This window comes from Danio rerio, chromosome 16, assembly GCF_049306965.1.
Source record: "Danio rerio strain Tuebingen ecotype United States chromosome 16, GRCz12tu, whole genome shotgun sequence".
Classification (NCBI taxonomy): domain Eukaryota; kingdom Metazoa; phylum Chordata; class Actinopteri; order Cypriniformes; family Danionidae; genus Danio; species Danio rerio.
The window spans coordinates 33166069-33190552 of NC_133191.1; the positions used below are offsets into that span (position 1 = coordinate 33166069).

The following is a 24484-nucleotide window of genomic DNA, read 5'->3' on the forward strand; positions in this document are numbered from 1 at the left end:
GGGGCAAGTCTCACATGTCTAGCCGATTATAACCTCGTTTCGCCGGATACATGAGTGATGATGGACACCCTGGAGGTCAGAATCTCCGCTATCGGCAAAGCACGCTTAAAATTTACACATGATATCTATAAATAAACCACAGATTTGAGTTTGTAAGAACTACATTCTCGCATGAAACACTGTTAAAATTTCATTTCGTTACATATTAAACGCAATATTTATAATATTAGCTGGGCTTTCTCATCCGCCATTACCATTTGCTTGTTGATGTGAAAGGAATTCTGGGAGAAAAAAATATGAATTCTCAAAACACTTCAAACGAACTTTATTCTTATTGTCAAGGTCAGATATATGTAATAATTTCGCTGGTAAAGTGAATAAAAAACAATGTTACTATATTGTAATCAATATCACGTTTGCACTGGTTCGGTTCAGCACTCGAGCGACTCTGAATCGTATTGAACCGAATTGAACCGTTTGCTCGGGAATTATTTGATCACACGTATTCACAAGCACATTCAGCAATATGCAATTAGTGTATAATAGGGTTGTAACAATATACCGGTATGACGGTTTACCACGATTTGAAAGTGCACGATTATCATACCATGAACAATTGCATATCAACGGTTTTAACCCTTAAAGACCGAGACAGCCGCCCGCGGCTAAAAATAAGTATTGCTCTTAAATGTTTAATAACTTTTGATCCGCTGATCCGATTCATACAATTCAAAGATTGGCAAAAAGAAGAGAATCTCAGCTTTCCAGTGCTGTATCACATAACATTCGCGGACTTTCAGAGGCTCCGGAATCAGTGCGGTTACGTCATCAACATTTGACAACGCTGATTTGACAAAGAAACGCTCGTCACTGTGTCTCCGGACAAATCAGACATGATACATTGATGCATTGTCCCTCCTCCATGCCCAGATTGGTTCAAACTCGCTATATCACAACCAATAAGCATAGGTTTCGCTTTTGTTTGTGGACCAAGCTTTTTGAACAACACGGAATGAGAGATAGGCATACATTTATGCGCGGCTAAATAAAACGCAAAAAAAAAAGTTTTTCATGAAATAATTCTCATACTAAGTACTTTTGCATGCACAACAGCACAGAAACATGACAAAACAGTGACACAGCAAAGACGAACTGCTGCTCTTGCTGTTTTCAAAAGACGCAAATGAAGATGCAGCTGTTTGTCTGCATTGCAGACAACCATATCCAAATCCATATCGATAGACAACCATATCCATGCTGGCACATAAACCTAAGGATGTTCCATATTGAATCTAGTTTCGTTATGTAACTATTTATAGTATAGTAAATATTTATATCTATTTTTTACTGAGGATTTGCACCATGTTTATTTGGACTTTATTTGGACTTTGACACATTATTATTTTCTTATTTTTATTTGTTCATTGTAAGTGGTGTTGTTTATAGTAACTAAAAATATATTATTTGGAAAAAGTCAAATTTGCTTCACTGTTCTATTATTTTGTAACATTTGTAACATACCGTATACCGCGAAACCGTCAAACCGTGGTATTGTTTTAGACGATTATCATACCGTGAAAAATTCATACCGTTACAACCCTAGTGTATAATTAGTGTATAAATGCTTGTGGCCAAGCAGTATAACGAAATAGTAATGAATCATATACAAAAAGGAATCTGTTTTAGGCGGATTCGATTCTTTACTGTTCACTAAGGAGCCGATTCATAGAACCGAACGGACACGACTCGACATGCAGGCAACGGCTCTCCTAATTTGAAATTCACCTGTCGTCTTTCATCCAGCGAATTCATCCTCGGTAAGTGTTTTAAAGTCAAATTCTGTCCGTTAAAGGATTGTTTTATTAGTATTTCTGTGTATTGTGTGTGTAATTTAAAAGAATTAACCAAGTGACATTAGTTGTAGGTTCTTATGTTATGTCACGCTATCCGTTAACAAATGGTATTTTAAACAAGAAATAACAGACGCCAGGCGGTCATTGTAGTGTTTGCGAGGTATTAGATACAGTGAGTTTATCTTGAGTGAGTTTTTGACCATACGCTAAGTTACCTGAAAAACATAACTTCAACTTATTATAACTGCATTAATGAATTCTCTATTTCAGCACAACACTGAGATGAAGGCGAAGTCACCATGAAAAGTTAAACGTTTACCGTTAAGGTAAGCTCTGGTCTTCACATAGTCATTATGACTAAGCTATCATTACGGTAAAATTTTTCAACTGTAAGTTAGTTATTTAAACTAAACTCATAATGAAATGAGTCTTAACTGTTTTATTAAATGGAGCTGAAAATTAAATGCAGTTGAATTATTTTAAGCTAACGTTAATATTAACAAAATACATATTAATTGTCTATTTCTCAATAATGTTAATGAGCTTGATGTATAGTGTGTCATTAATTGTACATTTAATTTTTGGTGTTCAGGTGTACCTGAGGTGAGTGTACGTTCTGAGTACACAGATATAAGCCAAAGTCATATCCATCCTAATCTAAGAGAAATTGATGGGGCCAGGGAATGATTTGTGTACAAATGTATTTTAACCCCAAACAGATTGGTATCGTTGTACCATAGATTTAGATTAATTAATGTTAAGTCTTATTTTACTCTTATTATATTTATCTGTTTTTCAGCTACAGTAATTGATGTTGAAAAACTGATGCTACCAATCACTCCTCACTTGATTATTCAAGGTAATGTCGATGTCTTCCTCATTTTGATTAGATTTTGAAATGTCAAGTTGTTCACAGATTTGTTGTGAGGAGTTTCATGTACAACCTCTTTTTCTTCTTCCAGCAGTTCCTAAGAAAACTTTAAGAAAAAAAAAACATCTGTTGTTAAAACAGCCACGGCTATGCTATTTGCCTACCAAGTGCTGAGTAAATATTAGACAAACTATTTTTTCTATAACTGTTGTCTTTGTGTTTATTAGCAATTTTACTGGGCATATGTGTTTTTTTTTTCAAACAGCCTGGAAACTGTAAGTTTAGTTCAATATGTTATTTTATGCTATTCATTTTTGTCTTAACATGGATTGCATGTTGAAGCTATCGTTTTATAGTGGGAAAATGTAAAAGAGAATCACTGAATACAATGGCATAATGATTCTGCTTGTTCAAAGAAGGTACTTGATTTAGTTTTCCTCAAGCGACACATCAGTTTTTATGACTATTGCTTGACACTTGAATTAAAGGGACAGTTCACCCCAAAATGAAAATAATAGCATCTTTGGCATCCTCCACTTGTTTCAAAATAGTTATATATTTAATTTGTTCCGTTGAACACAAACTCGTATTTTTTAAAGAAATTTGGTTCAAATATGGATGTCAATAGTTACTGGTTACTAACATTCTTAAAAAATATCTGCTTTAGTGTTTAACAGAAATTCAAACTAGTTTAAAACACGTGGAGTAAATAGTGGCAAAATAGTAAACTATTCCTTTAAATATTTTATTCTGAGACTTATTTATATGTGTCTTGTCTTTTGTCATATTGTCCTTCTAGCCCAGATTGTGATGGACCTGGAATGCGACACCAGTTACTCTTAAGACAAGAACCGAATAAAGCACAGATGTGGAGGGATTTGCAGCCAAACTAACTGGAGGGAAGGAACCTTTAGGTAAAAGCACCTGCTTTATTTAGATCTGAAGTATTTTATTTTACATAGAGATTTATTGTTTTAATTCTAATTTAAAGCAAACAAGGTTGAGCACCCCTGGTCTAAAAGCTCAAAAATGCTGTTTCCGTGATAAGGTTAAATGTAGTTTAGAAATAGATTCATTAGGATCAATGCTTAAAGTAAACATTTTCTTCTCTCTGTAGACCAAACATGTTTACTATCCCTCACATTTTAATAAATTGTTTCTGTTTTTGTTTCTTACAGTGTGGGTGAACATACTACCTGGATGTCCAACAAAGGCTGCACAAGAGCTCATTTGATAGCACACATTCTGTCCTGTCTACATCTCTGATGACCTGGAAGTGCTTCGACATCAGTGAGTAATACATCTTTATATTGTCATGCATACAGGATTTCTGTAAGCTTAGCTTTAATGTTAGTTTGTAATCAGCAGTGACTGTTTTAAAAAATTAAGTATTTAAATTATTCTCAACGTTTTACTGATGCTGTGCACAGTAACGTCATGATGATTTAGTTTGAGGAAATGTCACTAGAGGGTTTGTATAAAAAATAAATAAATAAATAAATTGTATGAAATGACTCGATAAAATGTTTATTTGTCTCGCTGACATGCCATCACTGCTGCATATTAAAATACAGTAATACGAATTGACCGCAGAATATTACCACAAACATTTCATGAAGTAGGCTAGACTGCTCTTTAGTTCTCTACTCAACTTTAACACATTTCCTCGTGCCGCTGAGCCTCTCTGCAGATTTTGCCAAAAATGAATGCTTAGTGATTACTTTGTTTTATGCAAACCAAATATCAGTAACTCATCATTAGCATTATTTTAAAAAATCACCCACGGCTTTCATGTTCTTTAACGCAATCTTATCTGTAAGTTAGAAGTGGATTTATACATGTTAAAAGCCTAAAAGTATTTAATTAACATTAGTCACGTTAAATTAGATTATTTTTATTTATTTAATTTTAAATATGTAGCCTCTTAAAGTGAGAATGAACTGTGTTTACCCCTCTTAAATTCGCGGTAGCACTAGTAGTGTGATCATGGAATCAGATATTCGAGCTATACAGAGTCGGACATTAAGTTAAGATGAGACTTTATTTTTTACACACCTGTGTGGACACCTGAATAGCAATCTTCAAGAACAATGCCCGCTGATCTTTTCCCCATTAACTTTAGTGTAATTGTGAATTGACAACAAACTGTATTTCACCAACAAAAACAATTAAAAAAACTGTTATATATATTATAACTGATATATATATATATATATATATATATATATATATATATATATATATATATATATATATATATATATATATGTATAAAAAACAACAAAGTAGTGTTTCGTTTCTGAATGAATTAAATGGTTTGAGGGATGATTAGTTTTTACTTCAGTGATTGATTTTGCCTGTCATTTTTGCAGGATCATCATCATGCTGCTGCCCTTTTTCACTGTCCCTTTCCACATCATTTGGCCTTCATCATTTCCTGTCTTGTAGCAGTATTTTCACCTGTTTTTAAAATTGTAATAATTTTTGATGCATTAATTGTTGACTGGTTTTAATGATCAATTGTTTATTAGTGTTCTGTTGCTTTGTTATATTGAATTATTGCTACTGTTTTAGCATGGTTTACACAATAAACCTTTATTGTGAAGTTAAAGTTTCAGTTTCTTTATTTTTCTTGTATTTCTTGAACAGTTAAAATAACACTTGTGCAATTTTTGAACATTTTTACCCATTATAAAGTAGCACTATTAAATAAAATAAAATAACATTTAATAACTGTAAAATACTATACAGTAATAATAAAAGTAACGTTAAAATACCGTAGTTCTTCATGGTAAAAATGTACAATAAAATACTGTTTTCAGTTTTGCAGTATGTGTATCACTACTGTAATTGGTGTTACAGTAAAAATCAACAACAGTAAAATGATGTATTACATCTTACAGTAAATGTAATACTAATGTAATTAGTATTACAGTAATGTTACCGTTTTATGAAATACAGCAGCTACTGGATAATTGTTGCCAGTAACTTACTGTTGATTTAACAAGAAATCGTTTACAGTGAAAGTAAGAAAAGCATTTTCTTTTTAATTATGATTTTTAATTTCTGTACCGAATACCATACTGAATTACTGAGACCTCCCATAAGTCAAACCACCTTCTGAAACTGTATTCATATTGCAATTTTTATCGCAGAAAAATAAAACATTGCTTATCAGATTTTCCAATATGGTGGCCTAGTTCAATCCAATCTAATTTGTAAAAAGTTTACTTTATCAATTTGTATTGGGACAACATGAAGAAATTGTGTGGAACCTAGCATTCAAAGTTTAAAAATGCTAGTCATACAAATAAAAAAAAGTTATGTATCAAAAAAAGCTACCATATCATCTAAAAAAAAAATGAAGGACATACAATGTGTTTTTGTTATTGTTATTATTCCCTTTATTAGTCCTTTAATTAATGAACCGCCAACTTATCCAGCATATGTTTTACGCAGCGGATGCCCTTCCAGCTGCAACCCATCTCTGGGAAATGTGTTTTTGCTTCATATGTCCTAATGAAAATCCATGGGTTATTACGATTTGACCACTGAGGCGCTGTAGCACAAGACTGCAGTTCAACCGAAAATACTTTATATTAAAGTTAAAGTGTGATCTAAGGACTATATTACTTTCCATGATTTTTTTCTTTCCCATATCCATATAACTTGCATAACAAGAGCTGAACGACTCGTATGTGTAATTCAACATTTTAATTAATTGCAAAAGCTGAATAATTAATCAAAGCCCACTGATTTAATTGAGGGAATAATCAAACATTAGCCCATTAATTGTTCTAGTGATTATTTAATTAAGCTGTTATCAAAATTATAGTTTGTTGCAGGCCTAATTCTTTCATTATTAAACAAAACAACTTAAAAACAGCATATTTGCCAAAAGTTGATTGATAATTAGAAAAGTATTTGTGCCCTGTTTGGTTTTTAAATATGAATTTAGCACACATCTACTAAAGATCACTTTTAGACAAATGAATTAAAATAACCTGGACATTAAATTAACTCTGAGAAAAATCAAGTGTGATTAACAGTCCTTTTTACTGAAAATTTAATTCAAAGTTTGTATATTAAATAAGCATGCAGCAATATCTATTTTTAGATACTTTCCAGTAAGAGCCTTTTCGAATGAAAGGACCTAATTTCTTTTGATTTATCTGGAACTTGATGGATGCAAACCAAAAGATAAGATTATTCATAATTCAAGTCTGGCATCAATGCAAAATTGGCTTCACGTTATGTAACACCTGAACAGTAAATCTATTATATAAAGGTTCGCAACTCCGAACGGAAGATCAATTTGAAGTCTTTGTAGACTTGCCAATATACACACACCTGCACTGGATATCTGCAGAATTCTGTATTAAAGCAGCGGCTTGTCAACAAAAATCAGCTAAACTCTGCCTTGCGTTGTGCCTTCAAGACATATTTCACCAAGAACAATGATTTATGATTTACTCCTCATGTCATTGATTCCAAACCAACATGTTCTTTATTTTGTCTAATACAAGGTAGGCATTGTGGGGAAAAATGTCTTTTTCCATGTAATGAAAGTCAGTAGAGTCCAATGTATTTTTATTCACTGTAAGCAAAAGTTATTCCTCACAATATCTGATTTTGTGTTCCTTAGTACTAAGAAAGGTAAGTTGGAGTATATAGTAAATTATCAATTTTGAGTAAACAGTCCTATTAATCATTGCTTTGGAAAAATGGTAAACCAATCCTACTTGTTGACAGTTCTTTAAATACACAATCACAATTTACCACCGGAAAGTTCTATATCCTCCATCCTGCAGCTCAGTGAATGTGTGATTCATCCTTGTGTGTGTTTCAGTGTGAAGTCTGTAGTGTAGATTTAGCGTGACCACTGTTGCAGTTTGCGAATCCTTCCAATTTCCAAGCCCCCTATAAATAGAAAGTCTAGTATGACCTTTGTAGATATGGCGAAGGCATTCTGGCGCAGTTCTGAGAAAGAGGGGCGATCTGAAGGTTTAAAGCATCAGTATCTGCTCTGTACGTCGGAGCCAATTTTTTTTGTGAGCGTGTGCAGATAACCTGGGTTTGGTTTGGACCCTGTCGAGTTTCAGATTGGAAACAGACGTCCCTCTTATGCTGTGTTTCTGCAAACGCTTTTACAGACAGGGGGTTATTTTTAGGTTTGGCTGTGGACGTGGGGGCCATAATTGAGACTTGGGGACGGAGTATAAAATAACCCCCTGGCTCTTTTCCAAAGCACTCACTAGACAACCCCCACCCCAACTATTCAGTATGACAATATATACAGTATATATATATATATATATATATATATATATATATATATATATATATATATATATATATATATATATATATATATATATATATATATATATATATATATCATATTGACCATACTAAAGGTCTATCAATTTGTGTTATGCTCTATTTTTTTTCATGGTGTCACAAAATACATAGTTTATAGTAATACTGTATGGTAAAAAGTAGGGCTGTGCGATCAATTGAAATCAAATCACAATAAAAAAAAAATCACAATTAGATATTTTTCCCCAAATAGCACAGCAAATAGTCACTTTTGAGCACTGTATTACACAATATTACAGGGATGCAGTCATGAAAAGCAACTCTTAAAAGTACAATATTTACATTTCGCATTTTATTTAGTTGTGTTTTTAATATTATGTTGGACCTTTAATCATGAGTTTTTGAAAAGTGTTTTCTAAGTGAATATTTATCTTATATTTCTACATTTTAATAAAAAAAATTGCCTTGAAGTTGTAAATAAAGTGAGAAATGTGAATGAATATATATTTTAAAATGTAAAAAATATATATTCTATAAATAGTTTATATTATTTTATATTGTAATACTATAAATAGTCTTATAGTCACAATTATTATTATAAATTTAAAAACAGGAACTTTTTTTTCTGCTTTGAACACAATGGCTGCATCCTAAATCACATACTTCAATATTATATAGTACACTAAAAACATATGTGAGACGTGTACATGTCCAAATAAATAGAATTTTAAAAACAGTATGCGAGAAGTACCCAGATGACCTACTACTTCCGGTGAGATTCTGAAGTGCAAATCGGATGGACGCTACGCTATCCCATGATGCACCACAAGAGAACTCATGAATGGGAGTGAAGTGTGTATGTCACGTAATGATGACAAATTGGCATCCGTTCAATGTCTGAGCTCCATTCATACTATATCATACTGTATAAAAACAAACTTTTCTATCGATCGAGTAGTACATTCAAATTCAAATGAAGTAACTACTGAGTGGTAGGTGATTTCGGACACTAGGTGTAGTCCCTATCAGGTTTTTTTGCCCTTGACTCATTTGATTTTGAGTATCTTCTAATACTGACACCCAATTCCATAATTCTATTATACATAGAAAAAGAATAATGAATGTTTTTTATATTTTATTTAATTCAACTTATTTTAACATTCAGCAACTCTGTTAACAAACAGAGCACTTCTGTAAGGTAGCTTGAACAATCAAGTAATAAATAACATTAATTCTACACTTTTGGACTTAAGTGAAACAGTAGATATAAAAAAAATCTAATATAAAAATAAATAGCACCTCAACTTATACACGGCATGCAATCCCAAGTTTACGTATCTCACAGTTTACTACGGTTTACTACAGTTTACTACTCAATGTTGTCGACATAATGTTGTCGTAATACCTCCAGATCGCAGAAATAGTTGCGCTTTCTGCTTCAAGCTGCTTCCATGTTCTGCTTTACAATGTATAACAGCATCTTTAGATATCTTTTCTGTTGGAGATACTGTTGTCCTAACAATAAAAAAACCTTACAAATACAGTAGGAATGGTAAACAGAAAATTTGGGTGAAACCCCAGTCTGCCTTGAAAACGGTTATCGTCCCATGCCTATAAGCAGTATTTATTTCTGTTAATTCATTGAATTGGTACTACATTGTGATATATATCCTAATCAGGATATGAGATGACTTGTATCGTCAAGTCGCCCACCCCTACTCCAACATTTTTTAAGTAAGTCTCACCATTAACCATACTATGACTCAACTCAACTCTGTATGCGTGTAGGAAGGGGAATGCATGCGTTCATGTACATCAGTCTCCTTTTTTGGTCTTTTTTCCTTTCAAGCTATTTGTGCTCTAACAGGTACCAGCAAATATCTCTCTCCCGCAGACGCGTACATGCATTTCTGGTTTAGTGCATCCAGGCTGCTTCATTTGATCTCGCTTTATTGCTTTCTCACATTATCTGCGTGTTGGCCTGCAGCTCATCCCTGCGGAGCAATCTCTGATGTATGAAAAACAACTCGCCATAAACACATTTCAACCACAGAGACTGATATTACCCCTAATGCATCTCTCACTACAGGCACATATACCCAGATTGTCTCTCCTCCTCTCTCTTTCTCTCTCTTCTCAGTCCCTCGTGTCATCATATAGTGATCACAGTGGATATTACTGCGGGGCGTTCAGGACTCTTATGAAATAATCAAGTTTGCCCCCCGTCCCGCCCACACCTCCCTTCAGAGTGGCCCCCTAAAAATATCTCCAGTGAGGCTCATCTTCATATACTAACAGTAACTGGACTTCTTCCCCAGGGTGTGTCACATAGAATATATGAGCCTGAATATAGGGTGAAATAAGATTACAGACGTATTTAGTTGGCTATTGAGGTCTTTCTTTGCGCTCTGAAGCTCTTCTTTGCTGCATTTTTTATCCATCCTTTTTACAGTGTGGATATACTAAAGGTGGCTGCATGATTCTGCACTATATAAACACATAAAACACAGTGACTTATAACATATGAGTAAATAATTAAGTTAAAACATATTCATGGTGTATATTAATAATGACATGCATGACATACATGCATACATTATTAATAATGCTGTTGTTATTAATAATCAGGGTGAAGCAGTGGCGCAGTAGGTAGTGATATATATATATATATATATATATATATATATATATATATATATATATATATATATATATATATATTCGAACCTCATATATGTGTATATGTATGTGTGCATATATATATATATATATATATATATATATATATATATATATATATATATATATATATATATATATATATATATATATATATATATATATATATATATATATATATATATATATATATATATATACATACATATACATACATATACATATATCACTACCTACTACCTACCACCTATATATATATTCGAACCTCATATATGTGTATATGTATGTGTGCATATATATATATATATATATATATATATATATATATATATATATATATATATATATATATATATATATATATATATATATATACATATATCACTACCTACTACCTACCACCTATATATATTCGAACCTCATATATGTGTATATGTATGTGTGCATATATATATATATATATATATATATATATATATATATATATATATATATATATATATATATATATATATATATACATATATCACTACCTACTACCTACCACCTATATATATATTCGAACCTCATATATGTGTATATGTATGTGTGCATATATATATATATATATATATATATATATATATATATATATATATATATATATATATATATATATATATATATATATATCACTACCTACTACCTACCACCTATATATATATTCGAACCTCATATATGTGTATATGTATGTGTGCATATATATATATATATATATATATATATATATATATATATATATATATATATATATATATATATATATATATATATATATATATATATATATATATATATATATATACATATATATATATATATATACATATATATATATATATATATATATATATATACATATATCACTACCTACCACCTATATATATATTCGAACCTCATATATGTGTATATGTATGTGTGCATATATATATATATATATATATATATATATATATATATATATATATATATATATATATATATATATATATATATATATATATACATATATCACTACCTACTACCTACCACCCATATATATATATTCGAACCTCATATATGTGTATATGTATGTGTGCATATATATATATATATATATATATATATATATATATATATATATATATATATATATATATATATATATATATATATATATACACATATATCACTACCTACTACCTACCACCTATATATATATTCGAACCTCATATATGTGTATATGTATGTGTGCATATATATATATATATATATATATATATATATATATATATATATATATATATATATATATATATATATATATATATATATACATATATATATATATATATATATATATATATATATATATATACATATATCACTACCTACTACCTACCACCTATATATATATTCGAACCTCATATATGTGTATATGTATGTGTGCATATATATATATGCTAGGAACCATAAATTATATAATAAAATAAAAATAAATGAATAAATAAAGCTATACAGTATGTCTGCTTTTTAGGGTCATACCACGAGATAGACCTTTCAGATGGATATTTTCCCTTTTGTGCCCTGTTAATTAACTGCTGGCTGTATCGTACAGTACATGATCATTAAATGTCCTCCTCAAAGCTTGCAAACCATTCAGCCACAGTCAACCATAACTGAGCTTTCAGTTCAGATTTAGTTGATATTTTTTTCTGGTTCTTTCTCTATTAGCATGATAATAGTGTGTAGATAGACGGGAAGAGCTAATCTCATTCCTCTGTGACGATCGGCAGCTTATTATCACACAGAATGCACCATCAGTTAAACTAACATGCTGAACTGCTCTATAAATCTCTCATATCATACACCACCAGCAGATGGGAAGGGGACAATGGCAGATTGTACTTTACTTTAATAATATTATGTTTCTTTCGCAGAATGGTTTCCACAGCTATTATTCTGTTGTAATGGTCTCCTGGTGGGTTTCCTATAATAAAAGGCAGAAAGAAAGATAGATAAAGTGTTTCTAGTGAGAATTTTAGGTTCGCAGTCTGCATGAATTTTCTTCTGCATATAGATTTAGAACTACATGAGGGTGACTACGTACTGAAAAAGGGTAATTTTTGAGTGAATTATTCTTTAACATTTCATGTCCTGAAATTAGTCTAATGCTATTCGCCTACTTGCGCTACGTCCTACATTTATGTACTTTTTTGCAAAAGTATATACCTTTGAGTGTCTATCAAGTTTTGGGACATTCTCTACTGCTTTCTCATTAATGAACCCTTCAGTTGCTTAGTTACATGCCCTGTCAATCATCTTGTCACATCTTCCACATTTTTCATATTTAATGTCCTACCATATTGGAGATGCCGCAGCTGCAATTCTCAGGTCTTTCATTCTGTGAAATCTCCTCAGGTGTTGATAGAATTATGCAAGTTAAGGACCAAACACATCTTTATAAACGTTCACATTGTTGCAGATGATATTTATTTGTAGATGATAAATATTGAAATATCCAATTGATTTAATATGTTAAGGAATAATGATTTAAACGTCAGTCTTGCATATCCACTATTGGTCAAGATTTGACAAGAATTTGAAGTATAAGGTGATGTAAAAAATAAACAAATAAATTATATATATATATATATATATATATATATTGTTTATTTAAGTTTCATTTAGTCTGTAAATTTTAAAGAGTTCAAGGGGGTCGAGAAGAGCTACCACATCGCAACACATTTTTTATAATTCTAAGTATTGCTCTGATTGGTGTCTGTACTGATGTGGCTCTGTTGTAACAGGCTAGAGAAGGGTGTTTGCCAGATGTTTATGAAACAACTCGCTGTCAAAGCTGCCATCGTTGTTTTGTAAGGGGGTACATGCGAATAGTGTGACACGGGGATGTTTGGGTATTTAAAAAAAAGTAGAATGTGTGTAGCATACGCGTGCGCTTGACGCAGAAGTATGAATCAGCCTTCACTCAATCACTCACTATGCTTTGGCTTACCACAGTGGAATGACTCACCAATTCCTTTGGCATACAGTTTATGCAGCGAATGCCCTTCCAATCAAAACCCAGCACTGATAGTACTTTAACTCATAAACCCCCAGTGCTGGGAAGCGCCCACAGACTCTTTCATTCACACTCGCTCATACACAACGATCAATTTAGTATATCCAATTCAGTTTAGCCATCGTTCCATCCCATATTTTCAAAAACTATTTATAATGGATAGTATACGAAAAAGGAAGGAGCGTAATTTGAGTTTCAGTGTTTTCAAGTGAACATAAATATGGCATAAGTGCTATATAACACTAGTGTTTGCAGTATTTCAAGTGAAGATGCTTAAAAAAAAAACAAAAAAAATGTTTGACCTCCTTTAAACCAAGTCTACATATTACTTCTGACGCTGTCTGACTGGGTCGAAAGGTCAAAGGCTAAGCAGGAGCTGTGTGTCCTGCATACCAAAGCCATTGATTTTTCCTTCCAGAGAGAAGTTGAAGGTGGAAGACAACCAGGGTCAATGTGTTTGCACTCTGAGAGTGAAGGAAAGAGAGGGAAGAAGAGGGGAATGTGGTAGAAACCAAATCCTGACCTACATCTATGGTTTTTTTTAGGGAACGGAAACTACTCTTGCCAAGTTGTTCAAAGTTTGGCATAAGGTGGAAAAGGTCTTAAAAATTGCTCTGAAACATCACTGGATGGAATTGAGAATACTTTGCAAGTATCTGCCTGATTGTATTTGATAGCCGTTTTAGTGAGAATGATTTTAGTTGGATTCTAACTTCCTTTAGGGTTGCATTAACACCAGAATTTGTTTAAATCTAAATAAACCAGCCAAGTCTGAACCCATCTTTTTGTAAAATTATATTTAATGAAAATGCTATATGTGATCTTTAGCAAATTTCAAAATCTTTGCATTTTCTAAATTAAAATTCTCTAAATTCAATTTTGACTTTTTTTTGTTAAAGTTGTATTTGAGCACTTTGGACAGAATTAGTGTGTCTTTAAGGGATAGCTCAACAAAAATGAATTGTCTGCATTTATGTTTTTTACCCTCAAGGTTGGGGATGCTCAAAATAACCGATTAACTAACCGAAAGAGTGCGTTTTTTTCCGTGATTAATGGTATTTGTTAAATTAAAAAAAAATATATGAAAAATATTTGTAAAGTTTGCCTTTATAAAAGGCTGATCACTGCGAGTGCATTTTTTGCATTGAAAGGGGCATGTTTTAAACTAACGGCTGCGAGTGTTTTGCGGCGCCCTGCGTGCCTCGCGTTTTTGCCATTGTGTGCTGTGCGCTCACAGTTGAAAAAAAGTTTGTGCGGAAAAAGCGTTGCATCAGTCGCGTCCTTCTTTTTCATGCTTCAATCAAATGAAAGCAGAGGTGGGGTTTCTGTTGAATTAAATGCATACCTTCTATGGAGCATTGATTTGAGGTAGCCTGCTATTATTCAACGCATGATTGAACAAACATATGCCGGTTCTTAAAAAGGATTCATTCAGTGTTTTTTTTTTAAATCTAAACTTGTCATTTAAGTAAAAAAATCTAGGGCAGTTCTTTATTTTATTATTTTTATTTAGTTTATTCTGTTTTTCTATGCTGTTGAAAATGCTGCAGGTGCTTGAAGATGTTGGTAATAAATTCTGTATGCTGTTGTTCACATGTTAAAATAAATCAATATTTTAAAATGCAATTTTAATGTGTCAGATACAAAATAGACACGTCAATTTTTTTTTATTAAATAATAGTTTGATATTAATCCGACCAGTTAACTATTAATATTCAGTTATTGAGCGGCAGTTTTCGGTTGGCAAAATTAACTGAAATAAGCATTTGTAAAAAATATCCTTTTCTTCTCAACACAAAGATTATTTTGCCTTTTCTTAAGTCTATGAGAACCAGAAGGTCTAGTCTATCTACATGCTTCAAGTGTCATGAAAAAGACATATTGAGGTTGAGTAAATAATCACAGCATTTTTATTTTAGTAAACGAAAGCATAACTTAGTCTCAGCCTTACACTTTTAGTTCTTCAGACACTGCATTTCAGTAGTTTTATTTCCTTATGTGTATGTGTGTTTTGGTGAAATGATGTCCATGCGTTATTTATCTTTAGTAAGACTCCCTGGCGATCTGCTCTCTTCCTCTCTCTCCAGAGATTTATCTGGGATGATGAGACCTCCTGCCTCAGGCGTTCTGACTTAATCAAACTTCAGCAGCTCAGCAAATCAGACGTTTCTTTCAGAAACTTTTCTGAGCTCGTGCGAAACTCAGCTTGTGCACATTTCCTCACGGTTTGGACAGATTTGAGTTTGTGTCTTTAAATAGATGCTAAGCAGATGCCAGAAATGAGCATTTGCAATGAAATCTAAAGCTGAACGTGTGCTGTATTATTGGAGAGTGATTTTAAATCAGCACTACTCGAGTTCAGAGCTGTAAAAGTTCTGAAGTAAGACCAAGCCAAGCTGCAGTAATAAAATCTCTCTTCACAGTTAATATAAGCACATAGATGCTGGAACGCTGCCTATAGCTCACAGAGATTTGTTTTGTCGTAAACGTTTCCAGAATGTTCTTTTTTGCCTATAAATTTAGACTTGGGTGAGATTCTCTCGCAATGACCGCATGGCCATTTTTAAGAGCAGATACTTAAGTTTCAAAGCAACTTGTGCTGTTTTTTTTTTTCTTTTAATTTTTTTTCTTTTAAATGAACCTCTCAATTAGTGAAAGGATAATGACTATCCAAACATGTCTATGGTCTTTTTACAATTTTTCTTTGCAATACATCTACACTCATGGCCACTTTATTAGGTACACCTGTCCAACTGCTCGTTAACACAAATTTCTATGAAGACATAGTCAAGATGTTCTGCTGCGCTTCAAACCGAGCATCAGAATGGGGAAGAAAGTTGATTTAAGTAACTTTGAACATGGCATGGTTGTTTTTGAAAAGGCTGGTTTTCGAAAAGTATTTCAGAAACTGCTGATCTACTGAGATTTTCATGCACAACCATCTCTAGGGTTTACAGAGAATGGTGCAAAAAAGAGAAAATATCCAGTGAGGGAAAGTCCTGTGGGCACAAATGCCTTGTTGATTCTAGAGGTCAGAGGAGAATGGCCAGACAGACTGATAGAAATGCAACAGTAACTCAAATAACCACTCCTTACAACTGACATATGCAGAAGAGCATTTCTGAACGTACAACATATTCAACTTTGAGGCAGATGTGCTACAGCAGCAGAGGACAACTGCTTTGTATCAACGGTTCAGGCTGGTGGTGGTGTAATGGTGTGGGGGATATTTTCTTGCCACACTTTGGGCCCATTAGTATCAATTGAGCATCAAGTCAACACCACAGCTTACCTGAGTATTGTTGCTGACCATGTCCATCCCTTTATGACCACAGTGTACACATCTTCTGATGGCTACTTCTAGCAGGAGAACGCTCCATGTCATAAAGCGTGAATCATCTCAGACTGGTTTCTTGAACATGACAATGAGTTCATTTTACTCAAATGGCCTCACAGTCACCAGAACTATATATAATAGAGCAATCGAGCACGTTTGAGATGTGGTGAAACAGGAGATTTGCATAATGGATGTGTGTCCGACAAATCTGCACAACTCCGTGATGCTGTCATGTCAGTAAAGACCAAAATTTCTGAGGAATATCTCCAGTACCTTGTTGAATCTATGCCACAAAGGATTGAAAGCAGTAAAGGGGGTTTAACCCGGAACTAATAAGATTTACCTAATAAAGTGGCTGGTGAGTGTATATATATTTATCTGTATATTAAACTTTTACAGAAGTAACAGGATAGTTTTACAGAAAATAAAGAAGAAGCAAATATTATTCCCAACCCTTCCCCATTAACAACATTAAATTACAATTACACCAAAAATAATAATTATAAAAACATTTTTTTAAATAATTGGAAAAAGTTATGTATTAAATATACGTTAGAGCCTTTACATTAGGGATGTTTTTTAAACGGAACACTAGTTTTATTTTGAAATCCACATTGCTACAAGGCTCCTCAGCTTTTTACCGTGAAAAAAATATGGACTTTACTCAAAATGGACTAACTGTCAGTGATTCTCTTGCTGAACTCCTCAAAAGCATCACGTAACCTCAAAATATACTGTTATTGATGCACTCAAGTTTTTATTTTTTTGTGTGGATCTATTCAGCACACCCACTGGCTGAAGTAATGTAAAGCATATCAGCATCATGGACACTTTAACTTTCAAACACCAGCTTTTAAGATGAAGGGGTTGGAAAAAAAATACAGGATTGATGGTTTAGCTGTTAGCCCTTTCCTCCCCGACAGCCTCAGCGTGAACTCTGAGGAGCGAAGGTTGACCAGCTGGCCAGGGTTCTTATCAAGGTTTGCGCTTTAAAAGCCTTTGAGGAATGTTGGCCGAGCGCCACCCGTATTCTGTTTGCTGCAAACAGAGTTGCTGTGAGTTTACAAGGGTTTGTGCTGGGAGAAACAGTCTTGTGTTGAAATGCTGATCTAAGATCAGGTTTCCAGGTCCTCGGCACTAGTCGAAGCATACTGATTTTTTTGCATTGATCCAGACATGGTGTACTTTGTGGTGTTGGCTCTGAAGTGCAAAGTCTGTTGCGCTTTGAATTTATGATGCGTTTAAAAACCCGCCAATTGAAACTGAATGTAAACAAAATGTTAAAGGAATAATTCGCTCAAAAATGATGGTTCTTCCATTTTTAATCGCCCTCATGTAGTTTTAAAACCATATGCTGGAAAATTTTCATGCAGGCTGTATTCTCTCTTAAACAGATCATAGTGACCATCTCTGTTAAGCTCCATATATATATATATATATATATATATATATATATATATATATATATATATATATATATATATATATATATATATTAAAATAATAATAATAATTATTATTATTTTATTGTTTTATTTATTTATTTATTTTTTAAATAGCCAAACATGTATATCCCCACAGTAAATTTAGTCAAATCTGTGAAATAAAGGGTTTCGTTTAATTTGTGGAAAGAAAATTTGTAGCAAATTGTTAGGAGTCTTTGGATTTTTTCTTTTTAAATTCTATTTTATTTTATAGTGGAATTTAATTTTATTTTTATTTAGATTTTTTTTTTATCAGCTAATTCAGTTAGTCAAATTCAGCAACATTTCATGTATTTTTTATAGTGAGTTCTAACATAATGCCATGATTCTGCCATTCTGTCCATATTCATTCGTTCATTCCTTTTCTTTTCGGCTTAGTCCCTTTATTAAACTGGGGTTGCCACAGGGGAACGAACTGCCAACTTATCCAGCACATGTTTTATGCAGCGAATGCCCTTCCAGCTGCAACCCATCACCGGGAAACATTCACACACAGTCATTCACAAACATACACTACAGACAATTTAGCTTACCCAATACACCTATACCACGTCTTTAGACTTGTGCGGGAAACCGAAGCACCCAGAGGAAACCCACACAAACATGGGGAGAACATGTAAACTTCACACCGAATTGCCTACTGATACAGCCAAGCACAACCATCAATCTACTTGCAGCCCTCTGTCCATGTTGTCTATATAATAGATTTTGTCCAAGAATTAGCTTGTTTTGGTTCTTGAACTCAAGTGAAAGTGATTGTAGTTAGTTGCTCGAGTTATTTAACTGAAGATGATGATTTGTGAGGAGTATGACTTTGGAACATTTCTAGATGATCATTTGGAAAAGTGGTTGAAGGTGAATTTTTCTGATGAATCGTCTGTTGAACTGCATCCCAATCATCACAAATACTGCAGAAGACCCAATGGAACCTGCATGGACTCAAGATTCTCACTGAAATCAGTCAAGTTTGGTGAAGGAAAAATCATGGTTTGGGGTTACAATCAGTATGGGGGCATTCAAAAGATCTGCAAAGTAGATGACAACATCATTAGCCTGAGGTATCATGACATTTGTGCTGCCGATTACATTATAAACTACAGGAGAGGGCAAATTCTTCAGCAGGATAGTGGTTCTTCTCAACCCTCAGCCTCCACATCAAAGTTCCTGAAAGCAAAGAAGGTCAAGGTGCTCCATGATTGGCCAGCCCAGTCATCAGACATGAACAATATTAAGCATGTCTGGGTAAGATGGAGGAGGCATTGAAAATGAATCTAAAGAATCTTGATGAACTCTGGGAGTCCTGCAAGAAGGCTTTCTTTGCCCTTCCAGATGACTTAATAATAAAGTTATTTGAGTCATTGCAGAGATGTATGGATGCAGTCATATACAATATTAATTCTATTTCCATGGCACTATGACTTTATATTCTATACTGTACATTACTTTTGTGACAAGTCTTTTGTCTAAGCAAAGTCAGCCCTTACTGTCCTTATTAAATAATTAAAAATAAAGGCATGATCAGATTTTATTTTGCTAAAATTAGCGTAATCTAGAGGCGTTTGTCTTTCATATAAGCCACTTCTGATACTAAATGATCAACTAGAAGACAGGTCATTATTTGTTGTTCCTTAAATTTTGGATATAGGCAACAAGACTTTTGTCAGGTAGTGTACATTATACTTACCACTTTCAAAACTTTGTATTCTTTTTAACCTTAAAGTAAAAATAAATTTAAATTTGCCTAGCCTGTTTTCTAAATGCACATTGTATATTTCAGCATATGCTTCTATTTTCATTGACTTTGTAATATTTAATCAAAATGTCAAGACTGAATCTTTTATAAAAAATGCATCCAAACATCTGATGAATCCTCATTGAAGTCCATGTCCCACCAACATTTTTTTTTTGATAAACTGTTAAATATGGGTGTTCTTCCCAATGCTGAAGAAAAGATCTGTGACTATTGATGTTTAATCACCCCTTTAACAAGCATGTTTACTATAAAAACCTTTGTGAAGTTTTTTTTCTCCAAAATATCTCCCTTTTTAAATGTTTTTCAGAAAAACGTAAACAGCATATGGGTTGGAACGACAAGTGAGTGAGTAAATAATGGCAGAATTTTTATTTCTGACTGAACCATCTCTTTAAATGCCAGATTTTATCTTGGCTTTTCCACACCAAGCTTTGGATTGCACCCAAATCTAGTCTTTTGCTTTGAAGAGTACATGTAGATTTGTGTCCAGCAATAACCAGGTGATTGTCACTTAAAATCATAAAACAATTTATATAAAACGTAAAAGTATTGAACACTTGCAATTACCACTTTCGCACTCTCACGCTGTTCAGCCATATGAAAGCAATTTAACAAATGCAGGTAGTTCTGCAGAATTCGCCAAATTAAGAGGCCGCTCTGCATGAGCATAACTAATTCACATTGCCCTGGAGGGGATTTGCAAGTTGAAGATCATTTTGCAATATTAAACATGGCTGTTATTAGATCAATTTTTCTTTTTTGTAATTCATATAACTCTCTGGTGATGCAGAACAAGCAGTTGGAGGTCTGCTGCATTTCCTCTGTGTCTGCAGCGTGTCTTTATGTGAAGCAAAATGGGGCGAGAGACAAACAAAGAATAAAGTGTGTAGAGTGAAAATGACGCAGAGGGAGATATAGATAGAAAAATGGGCTGACCAAAAGAATAAGAGGATTCAGCGAAGTCTATGGATGGGTGATATACTGTATTTTGTTTTGCAATATACAAGTAACATGCTCCCAATGGTGTGAATCAGTTCACCAGCGGTAATAACAATAAAATCTGCAGTCTGGAATCTACAAATTCTACTTATAAAATACCCAGGGTGATTTGAAGAATACAGATAAACCTTAAATTGTGCTTATTGTCTTCATGTTTGAACAGTTTAACACTGTATCCTAACTACACAACATTTTCCATTGACATATTATCCATTTTTCAAGAGTTCCCACTTAGATATGCTGGGCGGTTATGTCAGGTCTCTCATGCTATCCAAGGAGAGAACCCAGAAATACTTGAGCCCAAGGCTCCCGCCCGGTCAATAAGCATGTAAGGGGATCCAAGATCAGGTAGGTCTCAAGAGCTCCTCCTTAGAAAAGGGAGCAAAAGGAGGAGATGGGGTGGAAGGGGGGATTCTTCCAAAACGAAGAAAGAGGAATAGGGAGAAAATGGTCCATTTATTGTAAGCTAGGATACCTCTGATTGGATTATTACTGATTATAGATGAGCAGACAGTCATGCTCAATCATATCATGTGCTCCTCTCAAAATTAGTTTATGAAACTTCACTTAAAAGAGTTTTTTTTGCCATAACCATGTGCAAAATTTTACAATTTCTTTCTATTTCTGCGATGTCGTGGCTGAACAGCTGCATAAACTACTATGACAATGATTACCTCTGATGCTGATTATGAGCTTAGGTCCGTATCAAATGCTACTAATGTGATTTTAAATATCATTTTACCTGACATTTGTTGCAATACTGATAGCAGAAGCAGATTGTTTACCTCAGATCTTAAAAAAATATATAAAAATATATATAATATATTTAGAAATATATAAATACCAAACATTTCGTTTTAAAATGAATGTTAAAAGTAGTGTTGTCACAATATTGTAGTGTTGTTACAAAAAGTAGTGTTGTTAAGGAAATTTTTAACATTGTCCTTTTCCCGCAAACATTTGAGTGCTGTTGAGATTGGTCTTAAACACCTGCTGATTTGCTATTATGTTCACGTGATCAACAGAAATGACTGAGATTGGCCATGAAAGTCATCAGTTCATCGAACTCATCGCAGTTGACTGAGTGTAAACACAGACATACGGACACTGGAGCGCTTTAAAGCCGCGAAGATCACTTGATTCATCAGCGCATCAACAGCACTTAACAGCACTCAAATTTTAGTTGGAAATGGACGTTTTTAAAATTTCAGTACCGAATTTCATTATCGTGATGACAAGTTACAACTGTAACTAAGTGCAAACCAACTAATATCAGACTCTTATATACTTTTAATAATGCTAAAGAGGTTTGATTTGCATTAGGTAGATTATAAACCTTACATTTTCATTGGGAGTGCTATTCTTTATGGCTCTAGTATTTTAAAATTCTGTTTTGTCACTTCTGATGTGGACAAACAAATTTGTCTTGTCACTGGAATCCTGTTGTGACACGTAAGGACACTGTGTAAGTATCTTCTCTTTACTCCGCTATAGTGATGACTGAATGTGTTTACTTCTCTGATGCATACAGTATGTGCAATTTATGCATGAGGGCGCCCTCTAGCCTCCAGTATGAATGAAACAAATAATACATTACCTGTGTGTTGGCAAAAACAACCTATTTTTGTTTTAACAAAATAGAAAAGACAGTACTTCTCTCAAAGGATAAAGTATTTTTAATCTCTAAGTGGATACTTATGAATAATTGTCAATTTTTTTCATAATAAATACTAGAGAAATAGCATTAACATTTTTTTTAAAACCCATATCACCCATCCCTAGCTGAGACGGAGTAAGACGGGGGATTTGTGAAGACTCGGGTGCTGTCAGTGAGGAGTTGGCTTGAGCGAGTGTCTCATTCTCGCACAGCAGATTGGAAGAGCAGATTGCGCTCTGAGATGCCCTGAGATTTGGGCAGCTTCCGATGGTGGATTTGTAGAGATTTGGTTCGAAATCTGCCCATAATGAATGTTAAGTGAAAGTGCCTTCATCATCATCTCAGCAAAGACATTGTTTTCTCTGAGCGCTCGTTCTGTTAGCTTTGGCCCGCTGTTTTGAGTGTCACAGTCCTGAGACGACAGTCTATAGCTTCATTAACTGGTATGTGGAGATCACACAAACAGACGTTTTATGAATGAAGGACCCATTTGTTTGTCTGTGGGGATGAAAGATGACAACATGTTTTTTTAAGATGTGACAGAAACTGTGAAGTGAGGTTTTGGTGATTTATGTGGGTGTCATGGTAACAATTAGGCAATTTTTTAGGCTTTCGAAGGGATTTAGCTAAATAAAATTGAAATTTGAATATGGATCACATTGCACATGCTGTGATAAACTTAGTAAATATTTGTGTTCATGAAGTTTGAGTGTGGTATTTACACACCTGAAATCCTGAGGTGTGTGTGTTTGAATGGAAACAAACAAATGAAATGAGAAGTGCATATTATTGCTTGCCACCAGCCTTTTCGAAAATGAGAAATTTGTAGTATAACATTGCTTTGTAATATTTAATATTATTAGTACATTAGTTAGTTCATTTTACAGTAAAATAAAATATTTTATTATTGTACTAGTTAAAATGGTTAAATTAGTGGGAATTTGGTCTATAAAAACTCAAACTCGATTGTTAAGAGGATATTTTAACACAGACAAAGCAATTCATATACGATAAACATAATCTGAAACCCCTTTTTTTGCTACAAAAATCTGCTTAAATTATTGAAATAATTACAAATAAACCTCTTCAACTAAAAATAAAATATTGAAGACAAAAAAACTGAAGTAGTAATTTCTTGTACTAAAAAAAATTGATTTATTTAAAACTTTTACAACGATTTTCCTAGATCATTCGATTAATCTTTAATTTTTTTAATGCAGATGAACTCACCAGCAAAGATATTTAGAGCTGTGTAGATGTATATTAATAGTTCTTCAATGTATCACAATATATTGCAGAAATATTGCATTTGGCATTTTTTCAATACTGTTCATTCAATGGGATAGAAGCACATTGTGTTTTTGGTTGTTGTGGTTTACTTTTACAAAGAAGCAGTTTCTTTTATTCAGCAAGGACACAACTTTTTTTTTTT

General features: G+C 33.2%; 1 protein-coding gene across 3 annotated transcripts in view; it reads left to right on the forward strand.

The window, feature by feature from the left end:
* The window catches only part of sema6cb (semaphorin 6Cb), a 274253-nt gene that overhangs the window by 14693 nt on the left and 235076 nt on the right, over nucleotides 1-24484 (forward strand). The window lies entirely within an intron of this gene.